This window comes from Phascolarctos cinereus, unplaced genomic scaffold, assembly GCF_003287225.1.
Source record: "Phascolarctos cinereus isolate Bilbo 61053 unplaced genomic scaffold, phaCin_HiC Scaffold_726;HRSCAF=1367, whole genome shotgun sequence".
In the NCBI taxonomy this organism is placed as follows: domain Eukaryota; kingdom Metazoa; phylum Chordata; class Mammalia; order Diprotodontia; family Phascolarctidae; genus Phascolarctos; species Phascolarctos cinereus.
This window is the reverse complement of record NW_027556098.1, coordinates 392312207-392332293: the sequence shown is the minus strand read 5'-3', so window position 1 is coordinate 392332293 and position 20087 is coordinate 392312207. Positions and strand designations below refer to the sequence as shown.

At 46.5% G+C, this 20087-nt stretch overlaps 1 protein-coding gene across 3 annotated transcripts in view; it reads left to right on the top strand.

Annotated features, from left to right (window-relative positions):
- The first annotated feature begins 503 nt into the window (after nt 1-503).
- Nucleotides 504-20087, top strand: part of H6PD (hexose-6-phosphate dehydrogenase/glucose 1-dehydrogenase) — a 57440-nt gene continuing 37856 nt past the window's right edge. Inside the window, exons 1-2 of one of the 3 annotated variants that reach the window (XM_020974431.2) lie at nt 508-606; nt 13516-13621. The gene's annotated coding sequence lies outside the window, so the exon portion shown is untranslated. Of the gene's footprint in view, nt 607-4297; nt 4399-13515; nt 13622-20087 lie in introns of all 3 variants that reach the window. The other 2 variants (XM_078145691.1, XM_020974426.2) reach the window with 2 other exon arrangements.

Below are 20087 nucleotides of genomic sequence, written 5' to 3'. Positions count from 1 at the left end.
ATGTATAACTTTGATTTCTTCATCCGAAAACTGCCTGTTCATATCCTTTGCCTATTTATCAATTGGGGAATGACTCCTATTCTTATAAATTTGACAAAGTTCTCTGTATATTTGAGATGAGACCTAAATCAATAACCCCTGAAAAGATGGGAGAGGGTGCAAAAAGGGGTGTGACCTTATTAGAGGACCCTCTACCAATGCAGGCCAGATGCCATGTAGAGAGCAGTAAGGCTTATCCAGGCTCACACAATCAATCACTCAGCATTGATTAGGCGTCAGTATGTATCAGAGGCAGCACTCGAACCCGCGTCCCTCTGGCTTGGAAGCCAGCTCATCTTAGCCCTCCGTGGCAGGCGCTTGAAGGTAGGGGCGGTGGGTGGGTGAATGAATGCTCAGCCTTTCCTGGCTCTTTACCACCCGCCCGCGCGGACGAGGAGAGCGTAATGGAGCCCCAAACCAAAGACTTTACCCGCAGGGCCCGCCCTCTCCTCCAGGGCCACCCGCGAGTGGGCGGGGACAGCCCTCCCAGCTGCTGCCGCTGCCGCCAGCCGGGGGCCCCCAGTGCGCGCCTTGGCCCGGGCTCCCTTGCGCTTCCGCACCCCCAGGGTGAGTACGGCCCCGGGCTGAGCGCATGCACCCTCCCGTTGCTGCGAAGCCCCGAAGACGAGCGCATCCTTAGTTGGGGGAGAGCCGCGAAGGAGAGGCCTGGGGAGGAAGGCAGGAAGAGGGGGGTGGGGGGAGCCCTCCGTTTCATGCCGGCCCTCTTGATTCTCCCACACCCCAACGCGTTTGCAAAACGAAATTGTGCTGGGAGACCTTTGCACCTGTTGTGCCCAGGAAACCTGGTGCACTGCACCAGAGGCTTGCTTGGCATTCTTGGACCAACCTCGCCCCGGGGCTAGTTCAGAGCCGGCCTAGTTCAAGGGAGGGGGCGGTAGCCCCAACGGGAGCGTCCGGGATTGAGGGTGGGGGTCTTCATTTCCAGGGCTACTCCCCCAGGCCCAGTCTCAGCACCCTGAAAGTTCCCGTTACCCTTGAAATTGGGTGCCTGCCGGGCTCCCCTCTCTGTGATAGAGACCCAGGGCTCAGAGCACTTTCTGTAATTTCTTCTATAAAATTCGTAGGCTGAGCATCAGTGCACCCCTCGGGGGATTGCGGACCCTCTCTGCGAGACGCTTACGGCTCTAGAGCCGAACTGGGAGTGTGTGTGTTGGGGAGAAGGGGAGGAGGGAACGGTCACGTGGAGAGGGACGACCACTGGTGACAGCGCTCACAATTTGTCCACTCGCCCTTTCCCCCAGGGCCCTGGACTGGAAAAGCCTCCTTCCTCCCTCCCCCACGCGCCACCCCCCACCTCTGCACTTAATCGGCAGAATCTTTGCTTTAACCATTTGATAATTCCCGAAATCCGCTTGTCCTGGCGCTGGTCTGGCGCTGACCGGCTCAGACGCAGTGGGCTGCAGTCGGCCCCGTGCCCCTGCTGTCCCTTCGCTGGACTCCTCCAGCCAGAGGTTTTATTTATAAGCTGACTGCATGGGCGTGCTGGAGTGGATGCATCGTCTCCCGATGATACATGAGTCTGTGCACTCCTGGTGATTAAAATGATCCCTTGGCAGGGTGGAGGAGAGCCTTTCCGTCACATTCCCAGGCCTATGAGCGAATTCTGCAGACTTTAATAAACTGCAGCCCACTTCCCCTCCTCCCTGCTACCTCCCAGCACAGTCAGGTTTTGCTTCCTGTGGCACAAACCTCGGGCCACCCCACCAGTAGCAGCGTTTTGGTAGAATGTGAAACTAGGCCTCTTAGGATCTGCTTTGGCCAAGCAGATCCAACAGGCATTTATTGAATGCCTACTGTATGCTTGGGCACTGGGGATACCAACACACAAACTGCAAAGTCAAAACCACCTTGAGCCTAGAGCAACTTACATTCTGTTTTGGAAAGGGCCAAATTCAGATCTTTGCCAAGCCATTTATTACCAGTGCAACCTTGTGAGCCGCTCACTTAACTTCTCAGCAGCTCAGTTTCCTCACCCGTAAAATGTAGGGGTTGGAGTAGATGACCTTCAAAGTCCCTTCCTCCCTGACATCTGTGGTCCTAAGACGATCAAAGAAATTTACTGACTTCCCCTAGGTGGTGCAGTGATTAAGGGCTACAGTCAGAATTCAAACTAGGCTCCTCTGCCTCCAAAGAGTAGAAAGGGCATGACATTTCACAGGCTGTTAGCTTTAGAGCTGAAAGGAATCTCAGAAGTCATGAAGTCCAGTCTTTTCGTTACATAGACAAGGAAAGAGGCCCAGAGGTCAGATGATTTGACCAGCGTCACATAGCTAGTAGCTGACTGTGGCAGTATTTGAACCCAGATCCTGACTCTAAAAGCCCAAGCACTTTCCATTGTAGGACTCTTGAGTCTGAGTAACAGAGCTTCACTTTGAACCTCTCTGAGTCCAGTGTTCTTTTCCACTGATGGTTAGCGTCTTCTCTGTGTTGTCCATCTTTATAACTCTAGCGCTTGTCATGTGTATATGATGCACACATGCATACACACATGTATGTATATGTAGTATGTGTACACATATGTATGCATACATAGCCATGTGTGTGCATATGTGCATTGTATATAGGTGTACCTCTGTGTGTGTGTGTGTGTGTGTGTTTTTGGTCCTGACCTGGGATTCTTTGGTCTAGGAAACTCTCTAGCAATGCAGATCACAGGATCATAGATCTTAGGGACCTCAGAGGTGATCTACTTCAACCCTTTCATTTTCACAGATGAGGGAAAGTGAGGCCCAGGAAGTGGTTTTCCCAAGGTCATGTGGGTATCAGAGGTAGACTTTGAGCCCAGGTCTTCTGACTTTCCCTTTCACATGTACCGAGCTGCAATTTAAAAAAAATCCTATTTAATTTAAATTTTAAAATCCTAATTAATTAGTTATTTTATAACATTCATTTCTTAAAATTTTGAGTTCCAATATGACACCCATTATACAGACATTAGCAACTGTTATTTTTTAAAATTCTAATCATTTAATTATTTATTATATATAAATTTTTTATTCATATTTATTTATTATTTATTTTATATTTATTATTTATATTATTATATATTTATTATATATAAATTAATTATTTAATTATTTTATAGCATTCATTTTTTAAAATGTTGAGTTCCAAATTCTCTCTCACCCATGGAGAAGATAAACAATATGATACCCATTATACAGACATTAGCAACTGTTATTTTAAAAAATTCTAATTATTTAATTATTTTATAGCATTCCTTTTTTAAAATATTGAGTTCCAAATTCTCTCTCACCCATGGAGAAGACAAAACAGTATGATACCCATTATACAGACTTTAGTGACTGTTCTGCAATTTATTTTGTCTTAGCTGCCTGTGGTCCTGAGGTGTCACAAGGCCATTGAGTATGCATTTGAGTCAGGACTTGAACCCAGGTCTTCCTGACTCTGAGGGAACTGTTTATCCACTAGGACAGATTGCCTCTCATTTTTACTATGGTAGGAGTTTAGCATCCATTGGTTTAATTGGATTGAATGCCTGCCAGGGCTCGTGTAATTTTCTGCTTCATTGTTGGCAGCTCACGTTTAATTTTCCACCATTTCTAAGTGCGCCCCTGGCAGTCGGCCGGTGGTGAAGTGTCCTCATGGAGGGTAAAGGCCATCAGTCACTGAGTGGTGCCTCTGCGGAGGGCTGAGAGCTGCAGTGTTAGCTCATGGAATGATGCCACCTTGTGGCTCTGGTCTTGCTCAGGCCTAACAAGTTAGGGCTTAAGGCCTCCTCTTGAATCTGTGGAGGAAAGCACAGATCATGGCGTACTCCCAGTGTGGAAACTCCTAACATCCGGAGCAGCATCAATAATAACTGGTGTTTAACTCTGATCATGAAGCCATCTTCCAGCAATATTTTCTTATCAGAACCTGTTGCCTGGACTGTCTCTTTTTGTCTTTCAATCCCCAGTGCCTAGAATGTGCTTGTGGAGTTGAGTTTATAGTCTTAAGGTGTAATCCAGGACTCTAAGAGGTTAAGGAATTCATTTGTGGTCACACATTTTAATGTGTATGTCCAGACTGGGGCAGGATTTGAACCCAGGTCTTCCTGAATCCAAGGCCAACATTCTATTCACTACATCAGTGCTTCCCAACCTTTTTTGGTTCCTTTTCAATAACCACAAAAATATATTGTGAACTCCTGGGATAATTGAATATACTACTCATTTGTTCGGTCATTTCAATCATGTCTGACTCTTTGTGGCTGCATTTGGGGTTTTCTTTGCAGAGATACTGGAGCGGTTTTGCCATTTCCTTCTCCCACTCATTTTGCAGATGAGGAAACTGAGGCAAACAGGATGAAGTGACTTGCCCAGGGTCTCGCAGCTAGTAAGTATCTGAGGCTAGATTTGAACTCAGGAAGATGAGTTTTCCTGCTGCTATGTGCACTAATGGCGCCCCCTCGCTGCCATACTACTCACGATATTCTGCAATTATTTACTACTTAAGGTTCCATTGAAGAATTTTTAGCAGGAGTTTGGGGATCACCAGATAGGGACCACCTTGCTGCTTCTTGGTGGAATCTCTTAGTGGACTTAAGTCTGAAGGGGGTTTGGTCCCCTCTCATTGCATAGATGAGTAAATCGAGTCCCCAGTGAGAGAAGGAGGGACTTGCCTCCAGGGCCAGTCACTGCAGTAGTAAGAAGGAAGGGCAGGATTTGAACCTAGGTCTTCCAACTCCAAATCAGGAACTTGTTCTACAGGTCCAGGCTTGTATTCCTAATTCAACTGAGCAAACATTTGCTAGTTCAGCACCTGTGCTATCTATATATTTATGAGAGACACATCCCCAACATAAGATTGTAGACTGAAGTCCTGCTTCTGAAGTTTATTGGCTGTGACACCTCGGGTGAGTCATTTAAATTGTCTGTGCCCCAGGCTGCTCCCTAGGACTTTAAACCCAAAACAGGAGCTTCTCTGCTTTGGGAGAGGGAGGTGCCTATAAGTGGCCCCCCAACAAACGTCCAAGGTGCTGTTAGGTTCTGGGTATATAGAGACAGAGGAAATAATCCTTGTCCTCTCAATGTATGCACAGATACAAAGTATTGTCAGAGCTTTGGCACAGACAAAATTAATGCACCTAAGATAAGAAGAAAGTTGTCTGATGGGAAAAAGTCTTTGAATCAAATATCTCTGATTAGGGTTTGGTATCCAAGCTATAGAAACAAACACACACACACACAAGTGCGCACACAGATGTGTGTGTGTGTGTGTGTGTGTGTTTAAAAAAGAAGTATTTTTCAGGAGGGAGAGTGAGAGCTGATAACTAGGGGGTGGGGAGAAGGGGCACCTGAACTGGGCTTTAAAAAGGCTGCTGGGGATTTCAGGAGAGAGGAGGGGAGGAGGGAGTGCATTCCAGGCCTGGGAGAACCAGTCCTGCAAAGGCTTGAAGGTGGGTCGGGGAGTGTTGATCAGGCAGAACAAACAGGATGGTTTACGGTTTGTTTGTTTGTTTACTTCCCGTATGTATTCTTCGTAGTTTGATGTTTTAAAAGTTTACTGATGTTCTTTTTTTTTTACGTCAGGGTCATTTTCTGAAGATTTCTATCCCCCCCCACCCCCGTCGATAGAACCTTCCCTTATAACAAGCAGGTACAGTTAAGTGTATGTGCCTTTCTGCACCTGTAATCTATCCTCCGCTGCTGGAGGCAGGCCAGTTGGACTGGCATGGAGAACGTGTGAAGGGGAGGGATGGGAAATAAGATGGCAGACATAGGTGGGAGCTTGGTGATAGAGGCTTTAAATGCCCACCTGGGGACTTTGTGTGTCATTCCCAAGGCAACGGGGAACTGCTGATGTACAGGAGGAGGGGAGGAACATGGCAGCTTTGTAGAGAAAGGATTTGGGAGAGTGAGTGGTAGATGCTGGAGATCATGATGGTCCAGGCAAGAGGTAAGGAGGGTGTGAACCAGGGTGGGGTGTGTGTGTGTGTGTGTGTGTGTGTGTGTGTGTGTGTGTGTGTGTGTGTGTGTGTTTGGAGACAGAGAGACAGACAGAGACAGACAGAGAGAGAGAAGGGGAGAGAGGAAAGGGATAATGTGAGAGAGAGAGAGAGAGAGATGCAAGAGTTTGTAGTGACAGTTTTGACAAAATCTATAATCAATATATAATCAGTAAACATTGATTAAGCACTTACTATGCACCTGGCACTGCATTAAGCACCAGGGATACAAAAAAAAGGCAAAAGACAGTCCCTGCCCGCAAGGAGCTTACAATCTAACAGGGGAGAAAACATGCTAACAAATACGTACAAAGCAGATTATATACAGATTAAATGGGAAATAATTAACAGAGGGAAGGCACTGGAATTAAGAGGGCTTGGAGGAGGCTTCCTGTTGAAGGTGGGGTTTTAGTTGGGACTTAAAGGAAGCCAGAGAGGTCAGTAGGTAGAGAGGAGGGGGATGGGAAGAGTGTTCTATGTATGGAGAGACAGGCAGAGAAAATGAGCAGATGTTTGGAAATGAGGCAGAAGGGAAAGGAAAATGGCAAAGATGACTCTAATGTAGTGAACCTGGGTGACTGGTAGGATGGGGTCCCTCAACAGAAATAGGGCTGTTGGGAAGGGAGGGGTGGTTTTTATACTCTGTATGCAGATGACTGTACGGGTATAACCTATGTCAAAGTGCTTGCCTTCTCAAGGAGAGGCGAGGGGAGGAAGAGAGAGAAATTGGAACTCAAAATTTAAAAAAAGAGTGTTAAAAATTTTTGTTTACGTGTAATTGAGAAAAAATAACATCAAAACATAAAATGTATACTCTATGCAGAATATGCTTAGAATATACCCTTTGAGTATGTGCAGAGAGGGTGGGCTGGTGATGTCTGGAGGCACACGATGCCTTCATGGGTATGTTCCAGGGTCTGACTCCTGGCTCCAGATCTGGCCCAAGCTGCGAGGACCAGTTTGGAAGGAGGATGAGCTAGGAGAAGGCAGTCAGGCAGGCAGTTTTGAGGACATGATGTACCAGGCAGGGAGTGACAATAAGGAAGGACTTGTGCTATGGCTTTTTAATAGATGGGTTATATTTAACATCAGAAAATTCCCCTCTCCGTGGCAGAGGGAAGTGTTTGTTTGGGGGGTGTGAGTCCTGTGTGTTTTAGGAGCCTCTGCTCATACATTTTTTCAGTGGAAAGGAGCTGTCCCTGATTTCAGATGTTGCCCAGGGCCTCTGGGTAAATGACTCTGTGGACAAGGAATGTCACTTGGCCAGGCCAGTGCAAGGCCGTCTGGCCAAGGGCTGCAGTCATCGCTACCCAAATAGAAGTGTTTGACGATTCTCCTCCCCTCCTGCCCCCTTCCCTTCCCTCACCCCCAGATACCCCTGTCTGGGTCACCGTGAGAGGGAAGCAGAGACAATGCCGTAATTCTTGGGGCCCAATCCTGTCCAGCTTCCTTATGGGCCTGCCCTGGGGACCTGCTGGTGTGGCCTTCCTGGCCACCCTCCCAGTTCACTTGGGCCAAACTTTGGGTCTGGGGGACCTGGCCTCCTGTGAGGCCATGGGTGCCTGGTCTGGATTCCTTGCTTTGTGCCCTATGAGATAGGCTGTCATCATCTGAGAGCTGGAAGGGCCTTTGGGCAGTGACTGGTCTCAGTCCCTTATTTTGCAAGTGAAGGACCTCCAGTCCGGGCTCAGTCATTTACCAGATGCGGTACCTGGTCCAGTCGATCCATGAGCATTTATTAAGTGCCTACTGACCCACAGTAGAGGTTAAGTGACTTGCCCAGCGTCACAAAAGGTTGTAAGCATCAGAGTCAGGATTTGAATCCAGATTCCAAACTCTAGCTCTATCTTTCTCCCTGCACCAATCAGGTTGACTTCCTCATATGATGTGGGTGTATTGGAGAAAAAGCACTGGGCTGTAAGCAGCTGAGGTGTGGTTTTGAATACTTGTTGGACAGATCAGGAAATTGAGGCTCAGAAGCACAATTACTTGGCCAAGGACATACAGTTAATAAGTGGCTCAGAGTGGCTTGCAAAGGGTCAGGTGGTCCTGTTGTTCAGTTGTTTTGTGACTCCATTTTGGGGTTTCCTTGGCAAGGATACTGCAGTGGTTTACCATTTCCTTCTCCAGCTCATTTTACAGATGAGGAAACTGAGGCAAACAGGGTGAAGTGACTTGCCCAGGGTCACACAGCTAGGAAGTGTCTGAGGCTGGATTTGAACTCAGGAAGATGAGTCTTCCTGACTCCAGGCCTGGTGCTCTATGCGCTATGGCGCCACCTAGCGTCTGACAGTCACATGGTCATGTTCTATACTTTTCAAAGACCAGCAAAGGAGGTGGGTGCCATGTTGGGAAGGACTTTAAATGGCAAGCAGAGGATTTTTATATTTGATCCTAGTGGCAACAAGGAACCACCGATCATTTTTTATTTTTCTTTGGTGAGGCGCTCGGGGTTAAATGACTTGCTCAAGATCACACAGCTAGTACGTGTTAAGTGTTGGACGCTGGATTTGAACTCAGGTCCTCCTGACTCCAAGGCCAGAGCTCTATTCACTGTGCCACCTAGCTGCCCCTAATTAATTTTTTTTTTTTGCTTTTTCACCGATCATTTTCAAGCAGGGGAATGGATGTCATGGTCAGATTAATTTGTCAGCTGAGTGGAGGATGGATTATAGAGACGAAAGTTGAGACTCTTTTGAGCTGTTTGACTTTGGACAAATCTCTTTACTTCTGAGAGCCTCAGTTTCCCTATCTGTAAAATGGGGACTTGTAGTCATTCCATTGCAGAGTTAGTCTGAGGAAAGTAAATCAATGAATCATCAAGAGATGATTAAACATCTAATAGGTGTTAAGCACCCAGAATGCAAAGTTAAAAAGTAAAATCAACAACCTTGAAAATGCTGAAGAAATGGGAATGACCCCCATTTTCAACCTGTGAAATGATATATTGATTTCTCCCCGGACAGCATGTCCTTCAGAAGCCATGGTTTGGGCTTTCTCCACTGACGCAGACTGGAACCTTTTGATGCTTTAGCAGAGTTTTTGAAGCCAAAAACTCCATCACGCCATAGCCAATCTTCTGATGGCCAGTCTCCGAACAGAGCTCTGCTGATCCTTGCCAGGCCTGTGCCCAAAGCCTTTCTGGCCCTAGTGGGACTTGGCTAGAACTTGGCCTCTGCTGGCATAGCCTTGGAGAACCTGGGGTCACCTCTACTGCTTGGGGGGGACGGGTCTGGCAGGAAGACCTTCTGAACAACCCCATCCTGCCTTTACAGGGCTTTAGGAAAGGAGGACCGGGCAGGGTTTGCGTTCTAATCCAACCTTGTGCGTTTATCAGACATGGTACCTTGGCCAGTCAGTGGATGAGCTTTGCTTAAGCACCTACTGACACGGTAAGTGCTTAGTAAATGTTGGTTCATTTATTGGTGACTAAGTGCTGTCATCACTTATGCTCAGTTTCTTCCTCTGTAGAATGAGGGCATTGGATAGAGGGTTGCTGAGGCCCCCTAGGGGCAACTAGGTGGCTCCATAGTGCACAGACGCATCTTCCTGAGTTCAAATCTGGCCTGTGTGACTCTGGACAAGTCACTTAACCCTGTTTGCCTCAGTTTCCTCATCTGTAAAATGAGCCGGAGAAGGAAATGGCCAACCACTCCAGTGTCTTTGCTCACAAAAACGCCAAACAGGACCGCGGAGAGTTGGGCATGATTGAATATGACTAAACAACAACAAAAGAGGACCCTTCCTCATCAAGGTCTCTGATAACAAGACTCTCTGATAATCCAAATGGAGTCATTCCTCCTTCATTCTCAGAGGGGACCAGTGACGTCAGGAGGGGAGGTCGTGTCTTGCAGATGGATTTAAGTGAGCCAGAGCTGTGCGAATGAAGGAATGAATTGGAAAATTCAATGAAAACCAGGCTTGTTTCCCTCATTAGACTGTGAGCTCCACGAGGGCAGCGACTGTCTCTTGCCTTTCTGTGAATTCCCAGCACTTGGCACAGTGCTTGGCACACAGCGGGTGCTTGATAAATGCTTATTGACCAACTTGGCTAACGGAGCCTCCATTTGAGGAGTCCTATGGCTGTCCAATCAATGGAAGGTGAATTTTGATGTCCAAAAGCTGCCTAGTTCACTTGGAGTTTACTGGCTAGATCTCTTTCTCCAAGACCACCCGTTAAACCCAGTTCACCCTGGATATCTCATCCATTGAACCGCAATAGTTCTCTGCCTCCCAAGCACCACTCAGTGGTTATTTTTGGGCCACCTGGCTCAGAGTGAATGTAAATGGTAACCATTTCTCTTTTGGCCAGCAACCTTGAGGATCTTCCCCTCCCAGTTTGATTTTTTTTTTATTGTTAAAGAGGCCATCCCATGACTCCTTAAAGAGGCTTATTTGCTGAATAGGTGTTGCCTCACTCAAACTGAGACCTATTAAAGATCTTGGCTTAAAAAAGCCAAGGTCTCCCACTACATCCAGGGCCATCTCCAGTCATCCTGATCTGTATCTTGCCACTGGACCCAGATGGCTCCAGAGGAGAAAGTGAGGCTGGTGACTTTGCATAGCCCTCCCTCATTAAAATCCAATTCACTTGGAGTTGTGGCATCACCTCCCTGATGTCATGGTCCTCTTCCAGAATGAAGGACAAACCACAGCTGTCTTCCCCTTTAGATTGGAAGCTCCCTAAGGGCAAGGATGTCTTTTTTCTCCTCTGTATTTTTACCCCCAGCACTTGCTGTATCTGGAACATAATAGACTGGTTTTTTTAAAAAATTAATTTATTTTGAATTATCAACAATCACTTCCATAGGCTTTGGAGTTTTAAATCTTTCTCCCTCTCCCTCCCCATCTCCCTCCCTAAAGAGGGATCTCTGATATAGGTTATACATATACATTCCTATTAAACATATTTTCACATTAGTGATGTTGTAAATAAGAATTAGAACTAATAGGAGGAACTACCAGAAAGAGGAAACAAAACACAACAGAAGGAAAAAAAATAGCAAATAGTATGCTTTGATCTGCATTCAAACTCCATAATTCTTTCTCTGGATGTGGATAGCATTTTCCATCATGAGATTTTTGGAGATGTCCTAGATCCTTGCATTGCTGAGAAGGGCTAATAAGTCTATCAAAGTTAGTCATTGCACAACGTGACTGTTACTGTGTACAATGTTCTCCTGGTTCTGCTCACTTCACTCAGCATCAGACCATATAAGTCCTTCCAGGTTTTTCTGAAGTCAACCTGTGCATCATTTCTTATAGCACAATAGTATTCCATTACATTCATATACCACAACTTGCTCAGCCATTCCCCAGTTGATGGACATCCTCTCAATTTCCAATTCTTTGCCACCACAAAAAGAGCTGCTATGAATATTTTTGTACATGTGGGTCCTTTTCCCATTTGTATGATCTCTCTGGGATATAGCCCTAGAAGTGCTATTGCTGGATCAAAGGGTATGCACATTTTTATAGCCCTTTGGGCATAGTTCCAAATCGTTCTCCAAAATGCTTGGGTCATTTCACAACTCCACCAACAATGTATTAGTGTTCCAATTTTCCCACATCTTCTCCAACATTTATCATTTTCCTGTTTTTGTCATGTTGGCCAATCTGATAGGTGTGATGTGGTACCTCAGAGTTGTTTTGATTTGCATTTCTCTAATCAATAGTGATTTAGAGCATTTTTTCATATGACTATAGATGGCTTTAATTTCTTCATCTGAGAACTGCTGTTCATATCCTTTGACCATTTATCAATTGGGGAATGGCTTGTATTCTTATAAATTTGACTTAATTCTCTATATATTTTAGAAATGAGGCCCTTATCAGAGAGACTGGTTGTAAAAATTCTTTCCCAGTTTTCTATTTTCCTTGTAATCTTGGTTGCATTGGCTTTGTTTATGCAAAAGCTTTTCAATTTAATGTAATCAAAGTTATCCATTTTGCTTTTTGTAATGTTCTCTGTCTCCTGTCTGGTCATGAATTCTTCTGTTCTCCATAAATCTCACAGGTAAACTATTCCTGGCTCTCCCAGTTTGCTTATAGTATGAGCCTTTATATCTAAATCATGAACCCATTTTGACTTTATTTTGGTATATGGTGTGAGATTTTGATCTATACCTAGTTTCTGCCATACTCTTTTCCAGTTTTCCCAGCAGTTTTTTTCAAAGAGTGGGTTCTTATCCCAGAAGCTGTGGTCTTTGGGTTTATCAAATAATAGATTACTATAGTCATTGACTACTGTGTCTTGTAGATTTAACCTATTCCACTGATCCACCTCCCTATTTCTTAGTCAGTACCAAGCAGTTTTGATGATTGCTGCTTTATAATACAATTTAAGATCTGGAATGGCTAGGCCACCTTTCCCTGCATTTCTTTTCATTAGTTCCCTTGATATTCTGGACCTTTTGTTCTTCCAAATGAATCTTGTTATTATTTTTTCTAACTCTATAAAATAATTTTTTGGTAGTTTAATTGGTATGGCACTTAGCTTATTTATTATTTATTATTAGCTTAGGTAGAATTGTCAATTTTATTATATTAGCTCTGCCTACCCATGAACAACTGATGTTTTTCCAGTTATTTAGATCTGACTTTATTTGTGTGAAAAGTATTTTGTAATTGTGTTCATAGAGTTCCTGGGTTTGTTTCGGTAGGTAGACTCCTAAATATTTTTAATGTCTACAGTAACTTTAAATGGAATTTCTCTTCCTATCTCTTGCTGTTGGGCCATAATAGACTCTTCTTTTTTATTTTTAATGAATGAATTAATTTAGTTTTTGGCAATTGGAGTTAAGTGACTTGCCCAGGGTCACACAGCTAGTAAGTGTTTGGTTTTGAGTCCAGATTTGAACTCAGGTCCTCCTGACTTCAGGACCGGTGTTCTATAATAGACTCTCAATAAATGTTTGTAGACTATTGACTGTCTCTCAGTGCCCAAGGCAGTTGTCTAAGACTGGAAATTGCCCAGCAGACCACCTTGCATCTTTAGTGGGAGCTTCCTTACCTGGGAGCACCTTAGACTAAGCAAATCACTGTTTTAGTCCCTGTCTCCTGCTTTTATAGATGAGGAAACTGAGGCTCTCACAACTATTGTCAGAGGCAGGCCTCTGAATCTGACCCTAGCTTTCATAGTCACCATGCCTGTTCTGCTCTTTCAAAGTTTATCTTTTTTTTTCCCAAAAAAACCCTCCAGGGCCAAATGAGGGGTTTAACAGAAAGCTGCCCGCCCTTCCTTCTTGCATCAGGCTCCCTGTTAGGCAGACTGAAAGGGCAGGGGTGGGGGAGGAATTGGGAACAGGAGGCGGGGTCAAATCGGACCCTCCTCTCTCAGGCCCTCCCTCCCTCGGGACGGATCCTTAGATCCGTTTCCTCATCCAGTTTACCAGAAACCACTGTTGGCTGGGCCCTGGCCCAGGCTTCTGTTTGATCTGTAATCAGTTGATCCGAGAATGCTTCAGATCTGATGAGCAACAGTTGCCCTCTACTTCTCTCACTAGGGAGAGCCGAGGGGAGAAGGGGTGTTGAATCCCATCGGGAGCCTTCTGTGGGGCCCACATCCCCACAGACTCTTTGGGAGCCTGGCAGATCCCAGTCCTCACAAAGGTGAGTCTGTTCCCCAAAAAACTGGATGGGGTTTCTCCAGCCCAAGGTAGAGGGGCAGAGAAAACTTCCCCAGGATCCTCTAAGGAAACAGGAATCAATCCTAGTCTTTGTATTTTAGAGATAAGGACTTTGGCTCCTGAGGTGGGACCTGAGTTCAAATCCTGTCTATGTAAACTTTGGGAAAACACTTAACCTTGATGAGCTTTGGTGTTCTTATCTGTAAAGTAAGAGGGTTGTACTAGGTGGTCTCTGGGGTCCATTCCAGCTCCAGACCAATGATTTGATGATTTAGAGCTTTCTCCTTTAGCCTGTGAGCTCCTGTGAGCTCTGAGGGCAGACGGTCTTTTGTCTTTTGGGGCATCTAGTTACTTAACAGAGTTTGGTGACTGATTGATTGGTTGGGTGATTGATCCCCCGAAGGTCGTTTCCAGCTGAAATCTGTGGTTTTCTGTTGCTCCTTGAAAGTGACATTCAGAAAGGTGAAAGGTCTTGTCCAGGGTCACTTGTTCCTAGCAGACCCAGATGCCAAATAATTCCTACTGGACACATCTTCTCCACCGACCGGCAGTCTGCCCAGCAGAGTAGTTCTGTAAATGGAGCCCCAGCTATGTCATGATTTCAGATTTGCTGCATCATTATGGAATGATCTTTTGATATTGGCCTCCTTTCCTAGTCTTTTATTTAATTTTTTTTTGCCCCATTGGGTAGGTAATGAGTGGGATTAAACACTCACTTCACTGGGGAATTCTTAAGGGGATTTTTGGAAAGGGAAAAGTCCTTCTATAATATGAATAGTCAAAGCCTTTTCATAGAGATCATGGGACCTCAGAACTGGGAGAGGCCTTAGAACAGAGAATGTCAGAGCTGGGAGGGCCCTTAGAACAGAGAACATCAGAGCTGGGAGAGCCATTAGAATACAGGATGTCAGAGCTGGGAGGGCCCTTAGAATGGATAACGTCAGAGCGGGGAGGGCCCTTAGAATGGATAACGTCAGAGCTGGGAGGGCCCTTAGAATGGATAACATCAGAGTTGGGAGGACCTTGCCAAAGAGATCATCATCATATCTAGCCCCTTCCTTATGGATAGGAGGACACCAAAACCAAAGTAGGGCAATGATTTTGCCCAGCTCTGACATTCTGTGTTTTAAGGGTCCTGCCAGCTCTGACATTTCACATTCTAAGGGCCCTCCCAGCTCTGATACTCTCTGTTCTAGATCCCTCCCAGCTCTGGCATCCTGTATTCTAAGGCCCTCCTAGCTCTGACATTCCATATTCTAAGGCCCCTCCCAGCTGACATTCCATGTTCAAGGGGCCCTCCCAGCTCTGACACTCTCTGTTCTAGATCCCTCCTAGCTCTGGCACTCTGTGTTCTAGATCCCTCCCAGCTCTGGCACCCTGTATTCTAAGGCCCTCCTAGCTCTGACATTCCATATTCTAAGGCCCCTCCCAGCTGACATTCCATGTTCAAGGGGCCCTTCCAGCTTTGATATTCTCTGTTCTAAGTCCCTCCCAGCTCTGACACTCTCTGTTCTAGATCCCTCCCAGCTCTGGCATCCCGTGTTCTAAGGCCCTCCTTGCTCTGACATTCCATATTCTAAGGCCTTTCCCAGCTGACATTCCATGTTCAAGGGGCCCTTCCAGCTCTGATATTCTCTGTTCTAAGGCCTCTCCCAGCTCTGAGGTCCCTGATCTCTGTGAAAAGGCTGTGACTATGGGCCCTCTGGTCACTGATAGAGCCTACAGGCCTGCAGCCCAGTTCTCCTGATTCCCAGACACTGACTTGTACCATTTCCCTTGGCAGAATTTGAATAGGTTTTTTTATGTGGGTTCTACGGTTATCACCCAGTGTCCAGAGTGATGGTTTCCCTCTTAGGGTGAAGAACAGGGCCTGACAGTCCAGAGATTTAGCTATAGGCAGCAGCATGCCTCCACCTTCCGCAGACCCCCCAGTAGCTGGCCAGGGTAGGGCCAGAAAGGTGGGAGAGGCTGTACTTCAGGAAGGGAACCTGTGAGCTTGGCTGTGTCCAGCCTGAGTGCCAGAGCCTGTGTCTGTCCTATCTATCCTAAATGCACGTGCCTCAGCTCCCCTCCTCCCTGCCCCTCCCGCTCCCCGCCGTGTCCCTTGTTCAGAACTGATCCTGGAGCTCACTTATCTGCCTTCTTTCCCTGATTCTGCCTCAGTCTTGCTATATGACCTTGAGCAAGCTTTTTTTCCTTCCGTGCCTCAGTTTACTTCTCTATACCAAATAGATGTAAGGTAATTTGGGGTAGGGGGAGAAGGCACTGGCAGCTGGGGGGATCAGGGAAGACTTCTTGTAGGAGGTAGCACTTGGGTTGGACTCTGGTGATGGGGACTTTTTTTTTAGGCAATTGGGGTTAAGTGACTTGCCCAGGGTCACACAGCTAGTAAGTGTCAAGTGTTTGGTTTGAGCCTGAATTTGAACTCAGGTCCTCCTGACTTCAGGACCAGTGCTCTATCCACTGTGCCACCTAGTGGCCCCTTGACTTGGACTCTGAAGGAAGCTGAGGATTTTTAAGAGGTGCCAAGGGGGAACATTCCAGCCTTGGGGGACGGTTGCTTCAAAAGCAGGAGATGAAAGCTACAGAGTCCTTTGTGCGGCCAGTAGGATTAGATTGTAGAGTAATTGTCTCTCCCATTAGCATGTGGATCCTGGAGGTTAGGGACTGTGTTTTTTACTTTAGGTCTCTAGAAAATAGCACCTACTGACAGGCACACAGTAGGAGCTTAACAAATGCTTATTACTTGGTCAGTTTCTTGTAGAGGGAGGAAAGCATTTGCTTGGTTTTACCCTTTTCTTTTAAAAATAAATACAAAGAGGGGCGGCCAGGTGGCTCAGTGGATAGAGCACTGGCCCTGGAGTCAGGAGGACCTGAGTTCAAATCCAGCCTCAGACACATTAACACTTACTAGCTGTGTGACCCTGGGCAAGTCACTTAACCCCATTGCCTAGCCAAAAACAAAAATTAAATACTATGGGGCAATGAGGTGGTGCAGTGGATAGAGCATTGGCCTTGAAGTCAGAAGGACCTGAGTTCAAATCCAGCCTCAGACACTTACTGGCTGTGTGACCCTGGTCAAGTCACTTAACGCTGATTGCTTCCAAAGAAATAAATAAATACTTATTACTCTATTTTGTTTTTATGTCATTGACATTTTTCAATGTGTCTCCTCTGACCTTTCCATCTCCTCCATCTCCCAGAGAGCCATCTCTTATAACAAAGAATAAAAAAAGATGGGAAGAAAACCAGTTCAGTAAAACTAACCTACATTCTGATATTATATGCAGTGTCCCATTTTCATAGTCCCCCCACTTCTGCAAAGCACTGTGTATGGGGTGGGCAGGTGGGTAGGGAAGGAGGTGCATGGCTCTGTCTATACCACATTCTGAGGCTGTGAAACACTGTTCAGAGATCAGGACGCCGGCTTCCATTATAGGAGGACCTATTGGGCTAAGACCTGAAAGGCCTGAATAGATTTTAGAGGGTCTCTGAACTGGGGAGGGGAAAAACCAATTTTCACTAATGTATGACATTAGTATTTCCTTCCATTACTTATAAACATTATTCTGAGAGGGCCACACACACCATACTAACCAGCCTGCCAGAGAGGAGGGGTCCATGACATAAAGAACTCCTGCTTTAGAGGTCACCAAGTTAATGTAGTTCAGTCCAATGATGTGCATTTATTAAGCACCTACGGTGGGCTAGGCACTATTTATTAACTATGACTAAGACTCGGGGGTTGAGCTCTGTGTTTCAGAACACGTAATCCTCTCCTCCATTGGTCAATTCTTGAGAAAGGGACAGAGGAAAAGGGAATGGGGGCATAGGAGGGGACAATGAGGCAGTGCTGCTCCAACCTCTTCATCCATACCCTTCTCTTTACCCCAACCTCAGTAGATGAGTGGGATTGCCGTGTCTGCCTGCACCCCATTCCATGGTCCTCTGCAGGTTTCCCCTCTAGAGATTCCTCTGCCTAGGAGAGAAGGAAAAACCTGCAAGGTCAGTGAGGAGAGAAGCAGAGAAGGGAAAGAAAAAAAAACAAACCAAACCACCACTCCCAGAATAGCCAGAGGAACGACGGCAGAGGCTGCCAGATGGCAGACGCAGGGTACAGCCTCCGTGCACATTCTCTCCGCTGCCCGGTCGCCAGGGGGCTGCAGGGACCTGGTTCCCAGCCAGGGCTCCAGCACCTTGGAGAGAGGAAGTGAGGTGAGCTGCTTATGGCTGCAGGGTCCCCAGAGGCTCATTCAAAATGGGGCTAGTCAGCCCTAGCCTGGCCAGCCCTAGCTGGTAGTGCTTGGGTTTTCCTTTTATTGAGATATCTTTAGTTTTAATCTCACCTGCATTTTCCAATTTAGCCCTCTGCCTCCCCGCAGCCATCTCTTATGGGCTAGTCACTGTATGTGTGATTTCATGGATAGAAGGGGCTCCTGAATGAGGAAAATCCCTCCACCAGTGAGGGTCAGCATCTTCTAGGGCAAATTATGATCTTAAGAGAGTTGCCTAAGAGGATTGGGAAGTTAAGTGAACAGGATTATTTAGCTGGCAGAATTTGAACTTGGGTCTTCTTGGCTTCAAGGCCAGATCACATCACTTACACTAAAGAATAACTCAGGGACAGCTGGGTGGAGAAATGGATAGAGCATTGGCACTCAAGTCAGGAGGACTGAAGCTCAAATCCAGCCTCAGACCTTATTAGCTGTGTGACCCTGGGCAAGTCACTTAACCTCAATTGCCTCAAAAAAACAACAAAAACAACAAAAAAAGGAATAACTCAGCAGAATGACCACTCCCCCACATACTCTTCAGTACAGTGACACTGGCCTCCTTGGTGTTCCCAGAACAAGACATCCCCAAGACCTTCTGTCTCCAGCTCCAGGCATTCTCTCTGGCTGGCCCACCTCCATCTCCCATCACCAGGCATTTGCTCCTGCAGTCCCCCATGCCTGGAATGTTCTCATTCCTCAGCTCCACCTCCCAGCTAAGATCCCATCTTCTCCAGGAAGCCTTTCCTGGTCCCCCTTGATGTTAGTGCATTCCCTCTGTTCAGTATCTCGTTAATTTTGTATGTATCTTATTTATACATAATTTTCTCCATTAGAGCGGGAACTCCTTGAAGGTAGGCACTGTCTTTTGCTTTTCTCTGTATCCCCAGCACTTAGCACAGTGCCTGGCACATAGTAGGTACTTAATAAATGTTTATTGATTGAAACCAACCAAAATAGACAAAACATGCTGTATTCCACACTCATAGCCCCCCACCTCAGGAAAGAAAGGATGGAGGTTCTAGCCAGTATTTCTAGGTCTCCCTTTCTTTAATTCATTTCCAATGACTTCTCAAAGATATTTCAGGGGGAATCCTTGCTCAAGAGATAGAGGGGTACTGTGGGGACTGGGAGGAATTTGGAGTTAGTGGACCTGGGTTTGAATCTTAGCCCTGCTGTTTATTACCTATGTGACCTTGGATAAGTCATCTCTCTGGGCCTCAGTTTCCTGTGTCTGGGAATCAGGAGACCTGGGCTACAGGACTGTAGGGCTCTACCAGTGACCAGAGGGCCCATAGTCACAGCCTTTTTATAGAGATCAGGGACTTCGGAGCTGGGAGAGGCCTTAGAACAGAGAATATCAGAGCTGGAAGGACCCTTTGAATATGGAGTGACAGAGCTGGGAGAGGCCTTAGAACACAGAATGAAGAGCTGCAAGGGGCCTTAGAACACAGGATGTCAGAGCTTTCAGGGCCCTTAGAACACAGAATGACAGAGCTGGGAGGGCCCTTAGAACACAGAATGCCAGTGCTGACAGGGCCCTCAGAACACAGAATGTCAGAGCTGGCAGGGCCCTTAGAACACAATGACAGAGCTTGGAGGGCCCTTAGAACACAGGATGTCACAGTTGGAAGGGGCCTTAGAGCACAGGATGTCAGAGTTGGAAGGGGCCTTAGAGCACAGAATGTCAGAGCTGGGAGGGGCCTTAGAACAGAGGATGTCAGAGCTGGGAGGGGCCTTAGAACACAGAATATCAGAGCTGGGAGGGCCCTTAGAATACAGAATGTCAGAGCTGGGAGGACCCTTAAAACAAGGAATGTCAGAGGTGGGCGGGGCCTCAGAACACAGGATGTCAGAGCTGGGAGGGCCCTTAGAACACACGATGTCAGAGCTGGGCAAAATCATTGCCCCACTTTGGACTTTGGTGTCCTCCTATCCATGATGAAGGGGCTAGATGTGATGATCTCTTTGGCAAGGTCCTCCCAACTCTGACGTTCTATGTCCTAAGGGAGCCCCTAGCTCTTTGACAGCTTGGGTTCTAAGGCCCATCCCAGCTCTGACATTGTCCATTCTAATGTCCCTCTCAGCTCTGACATTCTCTGTTTTAAGGGCCCTCCTAGCTCTGACGTTCTAAGCTCTTTGACAGTTTGGGTTCTAAGGCCCTCCCAGCTCTGACAT